This window comes from Suricata suricatta, chromosome 11 (genome assembly GCF_006229205.1).
Source record: "Suricata suricatta isolate VVHF042 chromosome 11, meerkat_22Aug2017_6uvM2_HiC, whole genome shotgun sequence".
Taxonomy (NCBI): domain Eukaryota; kingdom Metazoa; phylum Chordata; class Mammalia; order Carnivora; family Herpestidae; genus Suricata; species Suricata suricatta.
The window spans coordinates 69495043-69509503 of record NC_043710.1 but is presented as its reverse complement, the minus strand read 5'-3'; positions in this window follow the sequence as shown (position 1 = coordinate 69509503).

The window sequence follows — 14461 nt, the reverse complement described above, 5'->3', positions numbered from 1 at the left end:
TAAGATGCATGAAAAATTACAAGACATTCTCATGACTTTTTCTTCAAAAAGATTTAAGGGGCGCCTATGTGGCTGAGTTGATTAAGCCTCCAACTTCGGCTCAGGTCATGATCTAACAGTTTTTGAGTTTGAGCCCCCCATTGGGCTCTGTGCTGACAGCTCAGAGCCTGCAGCCTCCTTCAGATTCTATGTTCGCCTCCCCCACCCCTCCCATACTCAGGCTCTGTCTGTCTCTCAATAATAAAAATGTTTAAGAAAAAAATTTTTAAATAAAAAAATAAAAAGATTTAAGAAGCACTAAAATGCAATAAACTTGGAAAAATTAACAGATCCCAGGTCATTCTGGTCACCCTTGTTGCCATTTTTTTGAAGAAAAGTGGTGTAGTGAGTAGGCTTACTATAAAGCCAGAATCTTAATATCAAAACATTGTGTTTTCTGTATTGCTTAGAGAAGATTGACCTTGCAGTTTTTTGGCCTCAAGACACACATGATCCCCTTCCCTCCCCCAAGCAAAATATAGCCAAGGACAGAGACCCTATCCCAATTAAAAATCAGCTTTCATGAATTTTATACTATTTCTTATTTGTATTAATTTTAGTGAAACCAAATTTAAAACTAATCTATAAATACAAAATTTAGGATGAGGTAATTCCTCTTTACCTTCCACCTTAAAATTTGTTTTGGGGGTGCCTGGGTGGCTCAGTCAGTTTAGTGTCCAATTCTTGATTTCAATTCAGGTCATGATCTCATGGTTTGTGGGTTAAAACCCCGCATTGGGTTGTCTGCTGGCAGCACAGAGCCTGCTTGGGATTCTCTTTCTCTCCCTCTTTCTCTGCCCTTTCCCTTTCTCGTGCACTCTCTCAAAATAAATAAATGAATGTTTAAAAATAAATAAAATAAAAATTGCTCTGGATACTTGCTCTGTAGGCATCAGGAAGCAGCATGTCACCCAAGTGAAAGGGTGTTGCCTATAATTAAAACAACTCAAAAATTAAAAATACAATGACTGTATAATCCAGCAATTCCACTTTGGAGTACTTGATAAAATTTAAAACACTGATTCAAAAAGATTTATGCACCCTTATGTTGACTGAAGTATTATTTCCAATAGTCAAGAAATGGAAACAACCCAAATATCCATTGACGGGTGAGTAGATGAAGAAAATGTGGGAGAAGGAAGATGGCAGAGTAGAATTATCCTGAGTCACCACCTCCCACACATACACTACAGCTCAGCAGAAACCCAGCGCAGAAGCAGTAGTTTGAATAACACCCGAGTTATACATGAAGGAGATTGATGGACAATTTTAAGACATGTGCCAGAGTCAGGGATCTCTGGGAGCTTTCTCTGGAAACGTGAGTGTTGGAAACATGAGTGCTGGCAGGTGCCATTTTTCTTCTCCTCCTTCAGCCTAGATAACCACTGGTTGCAGAATCAGTTTTGACACTCTCCATTTACCTTGATACCAGCACTTGACCCCATAGGCCTGCCCCACCCAATCTGTTTATCTCAGCAGACAACCCCACCAAACCACTCGCCCCTGCCTCACCTAGCAGGCAGCCTCAGTCAGGAATGGCACCCCCCCCAAAGTGACTACTGCCCCACAACACTGGGCAGATGGCCTCCGCTGGGACTAGTGTCCCATAAAAAGGATGGGAAAGCTAATCCCACACACCAGTGTACCTGGAGTAGCTGCAGCTGAGCTTCTCAGCTAGCTGTTCCAGGAGCAGACCCTGCCCACAAGTGTAGCAGCAGCAGATACAGCTGATCATTGCAGTCAGCTGGGATGAGGGCTGGCCCCGCCCACCAGCCCACCTGCTGGGGCTGCAGCAGGGCTTCTCATTCAGCCACGCAGGGGTCGGAGCCCTGCCCACCAGCGCAGAGCTGAGGCCTGGTCACAACAGGAGGGCACACACAGACCACACAGGGAGACCCTTTGAGCTCCTGGTACTGGTGACCAGGGGGTTTTGTGTTACAAGGCCTCATAGGATGCCTTCTACCTAAGACTACCACTTTCAAAACCAGAAGATGTAGCCGAACTATGTAAAACATAGAAATAAACACAGAGAGACAAAATGAAACAGAGAATATGTTCCAAATAAAAGAAAAAGATAAAACCACAGAAAAAAAACTACATGAAATATAGATAAGCAATTTATTTGATAAAGAATTCAAAGTAATGGTCATTAAGATATTCACTGGACTTGAGAGAAGGGTAGACAAGCCTAGTGAGAACTTCAAAGAGATGGAAAATATAACAAAGAACCAATAAGGGCTGAAGAATAACTGAAATTTTAAAATATGTTAGAGAAAATCAACAGCAGATTAAAGGATGAGAACAGATCAGTGATCTGGAAGACACAGTAGTAGAAAGCACTTAAGCTCAACAGCTAAACGAATTTTAAAATGAGAGATTACGACCTCTGCCACAAAACCGATCATAACATTTACATTATATGGGTTCCAGAAGGAGAAGAGAGAGAAGGTGGAAAAAAACTTACTTGAAGAAATAATAGCTGAATAAATAGCTAGGATAAACACAACCTTCTAACAATGAATCAGGAATAAGTAGAAAAATTTAAGAGTTACTAGTAGCAAAATTGAATCACTAATCAAAAACGAAAACCCCAATAAACAAAAGCCCAGGATCAGATGTCTTCACAGGTGAATTCTACCAAACATTCAAAGCAGAGTTAATACCTATTCTTAAAATATTCCACAAATTAGAAAAAGGAAAACTTCCTTATTCATCTTATGAGGCCAGCATCACCCCGATACTGAAAGGGTACTACAAAAGGTACTACAAAAGAGAAAATTATAGGCAAATATCTTTGATAAAGATATTTGATAAAGATTCAAAAATCCTCAACAAAATATTAGCAAACTGAACTCAACAATACATTAAAAGTGGGCCTTATTCGAGGGATGCAAGGGTGATCATCCTCAAATCAGTCAAATGTGATGCATCACATTAAGAGGAAGGATAAAACCCACATGATCATCTCAATAGATGCAGAAAAAGCATGTGACAGAATATACCATCGTTTATGATAAACACACTCAATAAAGTTGGTATAGAGGGCATACACCTCAACATAATAAAGACCATATATGAAAAACCTATAGTTAATGTTCTACTCAATGGCGAAAAGCTAAAAGCTTTTCCTCTAAGATCAGGAATAAGATAGGATGTCCACTTTCACAACTTTCATTCACCATAATTATGGAAGCCCTACTCACAGCAGTAAGACAATAAAAAGAAATAAAAGTCATCCAAATGGGTAAGGAAGAAGTAAAATTTTACTATTTGCAGATGACATGACACTATATAGAAAACACTAAAGTTTCCCTAAAAACCTATTAGAATTGACAAATGAATTCAGTAAGGTTACATGATACAATATACAGAAAATCTGTTGTTTTTATAAGATAACAAATGGCAGAAAGAGATAAGAAAACAATCCCATTTACAATTGCACAAATGATAATAAACTACCTAGGAATAAATTTAGCCAAGAAGCTGAAAAACCTGTACTCTAAAAACTATAAGACACTGATGAAAAAAATTCAAGACAGTACAAACAAAAGGAAAGATATACCATGGATCAGAAGAATAAATATTGTTAAAAATGCCCATATTACCCAAAGCAATCTACAGATTTAATGTGATCCCTATCAAGAATACCAATAGCAAATCATTTTTACCAGACTAGAATAGTCCTAAAATTTGTACGGAACCACACACACAAAAAAATCCTGAATTTCAAACTATACTACAAAGCTATAATAATCCAAACAGTATGGTACTGGTACAAATATAGACACAAGGACCAGTGGAACAGGACAGAAAGCTGAGAAATAAATCCACACTTGTATAGTCAATTAATCTACACAAAGGAGGCAAGGATATACAATGGGGAAAACACCATCTTTTTAGTAAATGGTGCTGGGAAAAATGGACAGCTACATGCTAAAGAATAAAACTAGATCACTTTCTTATGCTATACACAAAAAATGAACTTAAAACAAAGACCTAAATGTGAGACTTGAAGCCATAAAACTCCTAAAAAGAAATGGAGGCAGTGATGTTTTGAATATCACCATTACAAAATTTTTCTGGATGTCTTCTCAGGCAAGGGAAACAAAAGCAAAAATAAACTATTGTGACTAAACCAAAATAGAAAGCATTTGAATAGCAAAAGAAACCATCAACAAAACAAAAAGAAAACCAAATGAATGGGAGAAGATATTCACAAATGATATATTCAAGAAGGGGGTAATATCCAAAATACATATGCAACTCAACACTCAAAAAAAATCTGATTAAAAAAAGAGCAGAGTACCTGACATTTTCCCAAATATGATATACAAATGGCCAGCAGACACATATAAAGATGATTTACATCACTAATCATCAGGGAAATACAAATCAAAACCACATTGAAATATCACCTCATACCTGAAAGAATGGGTAGTATCAAAAAGACAAAAAAAAAAACAAGTGTTAATGAGGATGTGGAGAAAAGGGAGCCCTCATGCACTGTAGGTGGGAATGTAAATTGGTGTAACTACTATGGAAAATAGTATAGAGGGTCCTCAAAAAGTTAGAAATACCATCCAGTCCAGTAACTCCACTACGGAATACTTGTCCTAAATAAATAAATAAATAAATAAACAAACAAATAAATAAATAAATAAATGCAAACACTAATTTGAACAGATATATGCATCTTTATGTTTGTTGAAGCACTTACAATAGCTAAGATATGGTGAAAACATGTGTCCAGTGATAGATGAGTGGATAAAGAAGATGTGGTATATATGTACAATAGAATGTTACTCAGCCATAAAATGAATGAGATCTTGTCATTCATGACAACATGAATGGACCTAGAAGATAATATGCTAAGTGAAAAGAAGTCAGAGAAAAACAAATACTATATGATTTTACTTATATGTGGAATATAAAAAAAAAAAAGACAAACAAAAACTCCAAACAGACTCTTAAATACAGAGAACAAAGTTGGGGTTGCCAGAGAGAAGTGGTTGGGGGAGATGGGTCAAATAGGTGAAGGGGATTAACAGGTATAAACTTGCAGTCATAAAATAAGTCACAGGGATGAAAAATATAGTATATGGAATACAGTTAATCAGTTAATAATATTCTAATAATGTTGTGTGGTAACACATGGGGACTACATTTATCACTACGCTTATCCACTTGAAACTAACATTGCATATCAATTATATTTAATAACAAAATTTAAAATAAGTTTACATAAAGAAAATAGTGGGTAATGAATCCTAAATATATAAGTAATTACATTAAAACATGAACATAGTATTTCAACAAAAAGAAAATATTGTCAGAAATAAGAACAAATACCTGAAAACTTCCCTAATCTCAGGAGGGAAATAGATATTCAAGTCCAAGCAGAGAAGTCCCTGAATAAGATGAAGCCAAGAAGTTCCCTATGAAGAAGCATAATAATTAGGGGCGCCTGGGTGGCTCAGTCGTCCGACTTCAGCTCAGGTCATGATCTCATGGTCCATGGGTTCAAGCCCCACGTCAGGCTCTGTGCTGACAGCTGGCTCATAAGCCTGGAGCCTGCTTCACATTCTGTGTCTCCCTCTCTCTGACCCTCCCCTGCTCATGCTGTCCCTCAACCCCCCCCTCTCAAAAATAAATAAAACATTTAAAAATTTAAAAAAAGAATAATTAAAAATTAAAAATAAAGAGAAAATCCTAAAAGCAGCAAAAGAAAAGCAAATAACGATGCACAAGGAAAACCCCATAAAGCTATCAGTTTCAGTTTATTTTTCAGCAGAAACTTTGAATATATCATGCTACCTCCTTCTGATCTGTAATGTGCTGAAAGAAAAAAATCCTAGAAGAATACCCTGTCCAGCAAGTTATCATTTAGTATTAAAGGAGAGAGAAAGTTTCCCAGATAAACAGAAGTTAAATAAATTCATTACCATTAAATGGGCTTTCTAAAAAATGTTAAAGTGCAGGGACACCTTGGTGACTCAGCTGGCCGAGTCTGATCTCAAGGCTCATGAGTTCAAGTCCCACATTGGGCTTTGTGTTGACAGGTTGGAGCCTGGAGCCTGCTCTGGATTCTGTGTCTCCCTTTCTGTCCCCTCCCTGCTCAAGCTCTCTCTTTCTCTCACTCTCTCTCTCTTTCAAAAACAAACAGTTAAAAAAAAAAAGAAATGTTAAAATGCAAAAGAAAAGGATATATATGGAAGAAAATAAAGAAAAAATATTTCACTGGAAAAAGCAAACACAGTAGATCAATCACTTATAAAGAAAGCTAATATTAATACTTAAACACAGAAGTAGTATTACTGATTACATCTATAAAATTTAGGTAAGGGATGCACAAACATGTAAAATAAAATCTATACATAAAAGCCAGAGCGGAGTGAGGTGTTTTGTCCTGCTTTTAGAACGTGTTCAAATTTAAGTGACCATCAACTAAATATAGATAGATCCTATATATATAATGATGTTATATATGAACCTCATGGTAACCAGAAACCCAAAATTTATAATAGATACAAAAACACACATACAAAAGAGAAAAAAAATACAACCATAGCAAGAGAAAGAGAGCGAGAAGGAACAGAAAAGAACTACAAAACCGACGAGAAAACAATTAACAAAATGGCAATAAGTATAGAGCTATCAGTAATTATTTTAAACGTAAATGGACTATGTGCTCTAATCAAAACATGTAAGGTAACTGAATGGAATAAAAAACAAACATAAAAAATGATAAAAATTAAAAATTAAGTTAAATTTTAAAAAATAAATAAAATTTAAAAATTAAAATTAAAAATTTTTAAAGTAAAATAAATAAATGAAATAAATCTATATTCTGCCTACAATTCAGATCTAAAGATATATACAGATTGAAAGTGAAGGGATGGAAAAAGATATCTCACAAAAATGGAAACAAAAAATGCCAGGGTAGCAGTACTTATGTAAGACAAAATAAAGGCTGTAATAAGAGACAAAGAGGGGAATTACATAATGATAAAGTGATAATTTCAAAAAGAGGATATAGCAATTGTGAATATCTATGCATTGAACATCAGAACATCTCAATATATAAAATAAATACTGACAGATATTAAGAGGAAAATTGACAGTACTACAATAATAGGAGATTTTAACACCCCCACTTACATCAATAAATACATCATCCAGACAAAATATAAGGAGGGAAACAATGTCTTTGAATGACACATTAGACTTAACAGATATATACAGAACATTCCATCCAAAAACAGCAGAGTCGAGTCTTTTTAAGTGTTCTTTTCAATGCTCACATGGAACATTCTCTGGAGTAGATCACATGTTAGGCCACAAAGCAAGTATTAATAAATTTAAGAAAACTGATATCCTATCAATCATCTATTCCAGCCACAATAGTATGAAACTAGAAATCAATTACAAGAAAAGAATGGCAAGAAACGTGAACATGTCAAGGCTAAACAACATGCTACCTAACAAACAATCAATGGGTCAATGAAGAAATTAAAGAAGGGAGAAAAAAATGCCTGGTGAAAAAAAATGGAACCACTATAGTATAAAATCTTTGAGACACAACAAAAGTAGTTTTAAGAGGTAATTTTGTAGCTATACAGGCCTACTTCAAGAAACAAAAATCTCAAACTATCTAAACTTAAACCTTAAAGGAACTAGAAAAATATGGGAGCCTAAAGTCATTAGAAGGAAGTTAATCATATCAGAGCAGAAATAAATGAAATAGAGACTTCAAAAATATAGAAAAGATCAAAGAAGCTAAGGGCTAGTTCTTTTAGTTCTTTATAAAGATAACAAACTGGTAAATCTTTAGCCAGAATCAACAAGAAAAATACAGAGGGCTGAAAATCAGAAACGAAAGAGGTTACAAGCAACATGACCAATACAAAGGATTATGGGAACAATGAAAATTACATGCCGACAAATTGGACAACCTAGAAAAAAAAGGATCCATTTTCAGAAACATAATATCTTCCAAGACTGAATCAGGAAGAAATAGAAAATTTAAAACAGACTGATTACTAGTAATAAAACTGAGTTGATAAAAAATGAAAAGAACCTCCCAACAAACAAAAAGCTTAGGCCCAGATGGCTTCATAGGTGAATTCTACCAAACATTTAAAAAAGAAGTTCTATCCTTTACATAATATTCAAAAAATGGAAGAGAAAGGAATGTTTCCAATATGAAAAGCAGACAAAGGCACTACAAAAACAAAAACAAAACCCAAATAAACTATAGGCCAATATTCCTGATATAGATCCTCAAAAAAAAAAAATCTTCAAAAATTCTCAAAAAAAATATTAGCAAGCCAAATTCAACAATACACTAAAAGGATCATTCATCATGATGAAGGGGGACATATTCCAGGGGTGTAAGGATGGCTCAATATCTGCAAATTAGTCAGCATGATACACTAAATTAACTAAGTGAAGAATAAGTCATATGGTCAATTTCCATAAATACAGAAAAATCATTTGACAAAACATGGGGCCCCTGGTGACTCAGGCAGGTGAGTGTCCCACTCTTGATCTCAGCTAAGGTCGTGATATTGGGGTTGTGCTCTGTACTGGGCATGAAGCCTACCTAAAAATACTGTCAATATCTATTTTTGATAAAAACTCTCAATAAAGCAACTGTAGAGGGAATGTATGTCAACATAATAAAGGCCATATACGACAAGCCTACAGTTAACATCATACTCAATGGGGAAGAGCTGAAAACTTTTCCTGTAAGCTCAGGAATAAGACAAGGATGCCCACTCTTTTCATTTTTACTGAGCTGAGTTGGAAATCAAAGCCATAACCATTATGTAAGACAAGGAATTTAAAAGGCCAATCAAAAAGCAAAAACTAAAACTGAACCAGATCACATGTAACCTACATCATTACTGCCCTGTATCTTTGGTATTAATCAGGTTCTGTTTTGCAAGCAATATGTACTAACTTCAGCAGCAAAGCAATGGTAGCTCATAATGTCTGCTGACATCAGAACATCAAAAATTATTTAAAATGAGCAGACCCACAAGTGTATGGCCAACTAATCATCAACAAATTAGGGAAGCGTATCTAATGGAAAAAAGATGGTCTCTTCAGCAAATGGTCCTGGGAAAATTTGACAGTGACATGCAGAATAAAACTGGACCTCTTTCTTACATCGTACACAAAAATATGTTCAAAATGGTTGGAAGACCTTAAGGTGAGACAGGAAACCATTAAAATCCTACAGGAGAAAACAGGCAGTGACCTCTTTGATCTTGGTCACAGTAATTTCTCACTAGACATGTCTTTGGAGGCAAGGAAAATAAAAGCAAAAACAAACTATTGGGACCTCACCAAGGTAAAAAGCTTCTGTACAGAGAAGAAACAATCAACAGAACTAAAAGACAACTGACACAATGGAAGAAGATATTTGGAAATAACATTTTGGATAAAAAGGGTCAGTATTCAGGGCCACCTAGGTGGCTCAGTAGGTTAAGTGTCCAACTCTTGATTTCAGCTCAGTTCATAGTTTCATGAGTTCAAGCCCATATCAGGCTCTGCTGACAGTGTGGAGCCCACTTGGGATCCTTTCTTCCCTCCTCCCTTCTCTGGCCCTCCCTGACTCTCATGTGTGCTGTCAGTCTCTCTCAAAATTAAGAAATAAATTTTTTTAAAGTTAGTATCCAAAATTTATAAATAACTTATCAAACTCAGCCCTCCCAAACAAATAATCCAGTGAAGAAATGGGCAGAAGACATGAATAGACACTTCTCCAAAGAAGACATCTGGGTGGTCAACCAACACATGAAAAATGCTCATCATCATTCATCATCATCATCAGGGAAATACAAATCTAAACCTCAATGATCTACTAAACCTCAATGATCTACTACCACATGCCCATCAGAATGGCTAAAATTAACTCAGGAAACAAAATATTTGGGTGAGGATGTGAAGAAAGAGGAACTCTTTTGCACTCTTGGTGGGGGTGCAAACTGGTGCACCCATTCTGGAAAACATTATGGAGGTTCCTCAAAAATTTAAAAATAGAACTACCCTACAACCCAGCACTTACATTACTAGGCATTTATCCAAAGAATACAAAATTACTGATTTTAAGGGGAACATGCACCACAATGTTTATAGCAGCATTATCAACAATAACCAAATTATGGAAAGAGCCCAAATGTCCATCAACTGATGAATGGATAAAGAAGATGTGGTATATAGATGCAATGGAATACTACTCGGCAATCAAACAGAATGAAATCTTGCCATTTGCAACATTGTGAATGGAACCAGAGTGTATTATACTAAGCAAAATAAGTCAGAGAAAGACAAATATCATATGACTTCACTTGTATGTGGAATTTAAGAAACAGATAAACATAGGGGAAGGAAAGGAAAAATAATATAAAACGAGAAAAGGAGGTAAACCATAGGAGGTTCTTAAATACAGAGAACAAACAGGGTTGCTGGAGGTAGGTGGAGGGGTAGGCGAACTGGGTGACGGACATCAAGGAGGGCACTTGTTGGGATGAGCGCTGGGTACTGTACGTAAGTGATCAATCACCGGGTTCTACTCCCGAAACCAATACTGGACTGTACATTAACTAACTTGAATTTAAATAAGTTAATTAAAAATACATAAAGTGGGAAGAAATCAAGGCAGCCAGGATTGGCAAAAACTATGTCACAGTAACAATATGGCAAAGAGAGTGTGGCTGTAGCAGCAGAACACTGGGTCACACTAACCCTACTGCTATGCAGCACTTTGTTTAGGAGACCATCCTTTCCACCACCATGGAAACACTTAAATCATGTGTCTGTGCCCTAGCTTTCAGGGCTAGTGAAAATAAATATCTAGACTGTATAGCTTTCTAGTGAGCCACAATTCTGAAACCATGAATAATCACAGAGTGGAACATTCCACAAACATAGACAAGGGTTCAAACACTAGATAACCAAAAACATGTTAGCAAATAATTACATAGTCCATTCTTTGCCAGCCCAACATTCATATAGGTTATTCTTCCTTTAGCTACATCTCCACTCAAAATACACATGAAACCAAACCACAGTTTTATAATTTTCACATTTAATAAGATTCCACTCATTCCTCCTCTAAGCAGACAGAGGAAATGTGGCAGAGAACTGAGAATGAGTTCTCAAAGTGAAGTCACCAGACTAACAGCGTTGACAGCACTTGGCAACTTGTTTGAAGTGTAAATCCTCAGGCCAAACCTAGAATTACTGAGTCAGAACTAAGCAATCTGTGTTTAACAAACTTCTGTGCGTATTCTGGTCATGATAAAGTCTGAGAACCACTGGTCTAGAAAGATTGATCTTGACAGCCAAAGAGGAATAGATTTGCTTCTACAGAATAGAAGGAACCAACTCAAAGTCTCCCAGTTATTGCAATCAGCTGCAAAAGTCTGGTATTTCTGGTTAATGTCCATTCTTCATCTAGGTTTGTCATGGTTCCATCTCAATGGTCTCATCTTGTCAACATAACTGGAAAGATAACAACCAACCTTATACCCTGTTTACAGGAACAACAGGGTATAAGGAACAGGAAGAGAGAAAATATTAGATATCAAATATAACATAATATGGTAAAATAGGAGACAGAAGGGATTAGAGTTCTTGCATCATCAATAGATCATTTTTCATGCTCACAGTTCTGTAAAAGTTATTTGACTGTTTAAGTAAAATGATACTAGTGTCATATGGGATTTATAATATATAGAAAAGTAAAACATATGAAAATAGTAATAAGAAGTCTGGCCTATGTGGGTTCTGTAAGAAATGCACTTTAATATTTTTCTTTATTTTAGAGAGAGAAAGAGTGGGGGAGAGAGAGGGAGAGGGAGACTCTTAAGCAGGCTCCAAACTCAGCACAGAGGCCAAAATGGGACTCGAACTCATGACCCTGAGATCATCACCTTAGCCAAAATCAAGAGTTGAACTCTCAACCTACTGAGCCATCCAGGCACCCCAAGAAATGCACTTTATATATAAAGTCAAATTGGCTAAGAGTGAAAGAATGAAAAAGAGATATAACTTGATAATACTAAGCCAAAATAACAATAACAACAAAAAAGGTAAGATTGGCTTCTATTACACCAAAGTATATTAAGAGCAAGGAATATTAACAGGGATAGGTATAGGATTTTTTATAGTTTATATATTTTATATTTTGACTTATGGTAAAAAAAAGTTATTGAAACTTGTTATTTTTCTTTCATTGCCTTTTCTGCCATTTCAATAAAAAAATTCCCAATTCCTTTATTATAGTACATAGGTTATGTTAGAAGGATAAAATGGTCAATTCACCAAAGGGGTAGAATGATCCTAAACATTTATGCACCTACTAAGAGACCTCCAAAATTCACGGGGCATACACTGAACTGCAAGAAGAAATAAGAAATCCACCATTATAGTAGGAGATTTTGATATTTCTGTCAATATTTGACAGAACAAATAAATGTGAAATCAATAGATGGTAACTATATTTACTGTGGTGAGCATTGTGTAATGTATGGAATTGTCAAACTGCTATATTATGCACCTGAAACTACTAACATTGTGTATTAACTATACTTAAAAATATATATATAAAGAAGATGAACACTATCAACCAATTTGAGTTGATTAACATTTGTAAAACACACCACCCAACAACAGCAGCTTATGAATTCTTTTCAATTGTGCATTTAACAAGGTAGTTCATGTCCTAGGCCATAAAACTAATCTAACCAACTCTGAAATGATGAAAATCTGCACAAAGTAGGTTTTCTGAGCACGTGGAATTGAATTAAAAATCAATAACAAAGATTTGGAAAATCTCTAATTATTTGGAAACTAAGTAACATTGGAAAGTGTTTGAAGATCAATTAAAATGAAAACAATATAATCAAAATCTGTGGGATGCTTGTAAAGCAGCACTTGAGGGTGAAATGTCTAGCAGTAAAAGCCCCTGCAATTAGAAAAAAAGGTCTCAAATCAAGGACTTCAGATTTTGCTTTAAGAATAAAAAAAAAATTAAACCCAAAGTAAGAAGCACAGAAATAATATTAGCAGATATCAATAATATAGAAAAGAAAAACAATTAAGAACATCAACAATCCTATTGATCTTGGAGAAGATCAATAAACTTTGTAAGCTTGATGATAGCAGTATAGATTGTACAGATATTAAATAGTAACAAAATTTATGAACAACTTTCTGTTCATAAATTTAGAGGACATAGAAAAGGCCCTAGAAAGGAACTTTAGTCAAAGACCACCAGGAACACATTTGTAGTTGAACAAGTTGGGTTTATAACTCCTTTCAATGAGGGAGAGCATATTCCAAGGGGAACCAGGAGGGAATCTCAGGAACAGAGTATTAGAAAGAACCTATTATAGGATTTGAGCTTTTCCTAAAGGATTTGAATTAGAATCTAAGGAAAAAGAAGTTTGCTCTAATTGGATGTTGTCAGCAAGCAGACACCTGCAGTTCATTTTATCCTTAGGGATCATTCAAACCGAAAACATTATTTTCATGAACAAGTAAATGGTTATACTATGTTACGTCTACTCAGATAGTATTCTGCAATAAAAATTATGCAAAGATAAATCTCAAAGTAAATTCTTAGTGAAAAGAACTAGGCAAAAACAGATGTCTACTACACAATACATTCATACACGATTCTAGAAAGAAAATGCAACTTCATCTCTAGTGACTAAAAGCAAATCAGTGGTTTTCTAGAAAGGAGCAATCGGGTCACAGGAAGATTTAAAAGTGGCAGGTGGAAATTTTGGGTATGGTTGTTCATTATCATGATTGTGGTGGCAGTTTTAGACGTGTATTTAAAGATGTACACTTTATCATATGTCAATTATATTTCAATAATTTGATTTAAAAAAGATAAGGAAGTTGTTTTTCTAAGCTTAGACAGTCACTTAACCAGAAACTGTACTCAACCAATATTCTCTTTCTTCCTCTAGACATAGAAGTTATATTTAAATTAGCATATACATAAAAATATATTTTAATGGAACGGATTTGAAAGTAACCTGAAAGATTAATTGCACATTGAAACTTATACATGAGTCTCTATTTCCCCATAAGTATCATAGATAAAACAGCATTTTCTCCTTTTTATATATTGGCAATATGATGACTATTTACTATGTTAACACTTATTAATATAAAACATTATAATATATTACAGGCTTAAGTTTACAGAATCCAAGTAGGAAAGTCAGAGTACATTTTTGTTCTTCTTAGATCAACAGTGATTTTTTCCTGCTTCTCTACCCAGAAATCTTGATTCCTACTCAGTAAAAGATGTTGAGAAAATTCTTATCTGCCCTGTACGCAAAAAACATGCCATCAAATACATGGTCTCTGAGCATCCAGCCAAACTGGATGAGAAGAC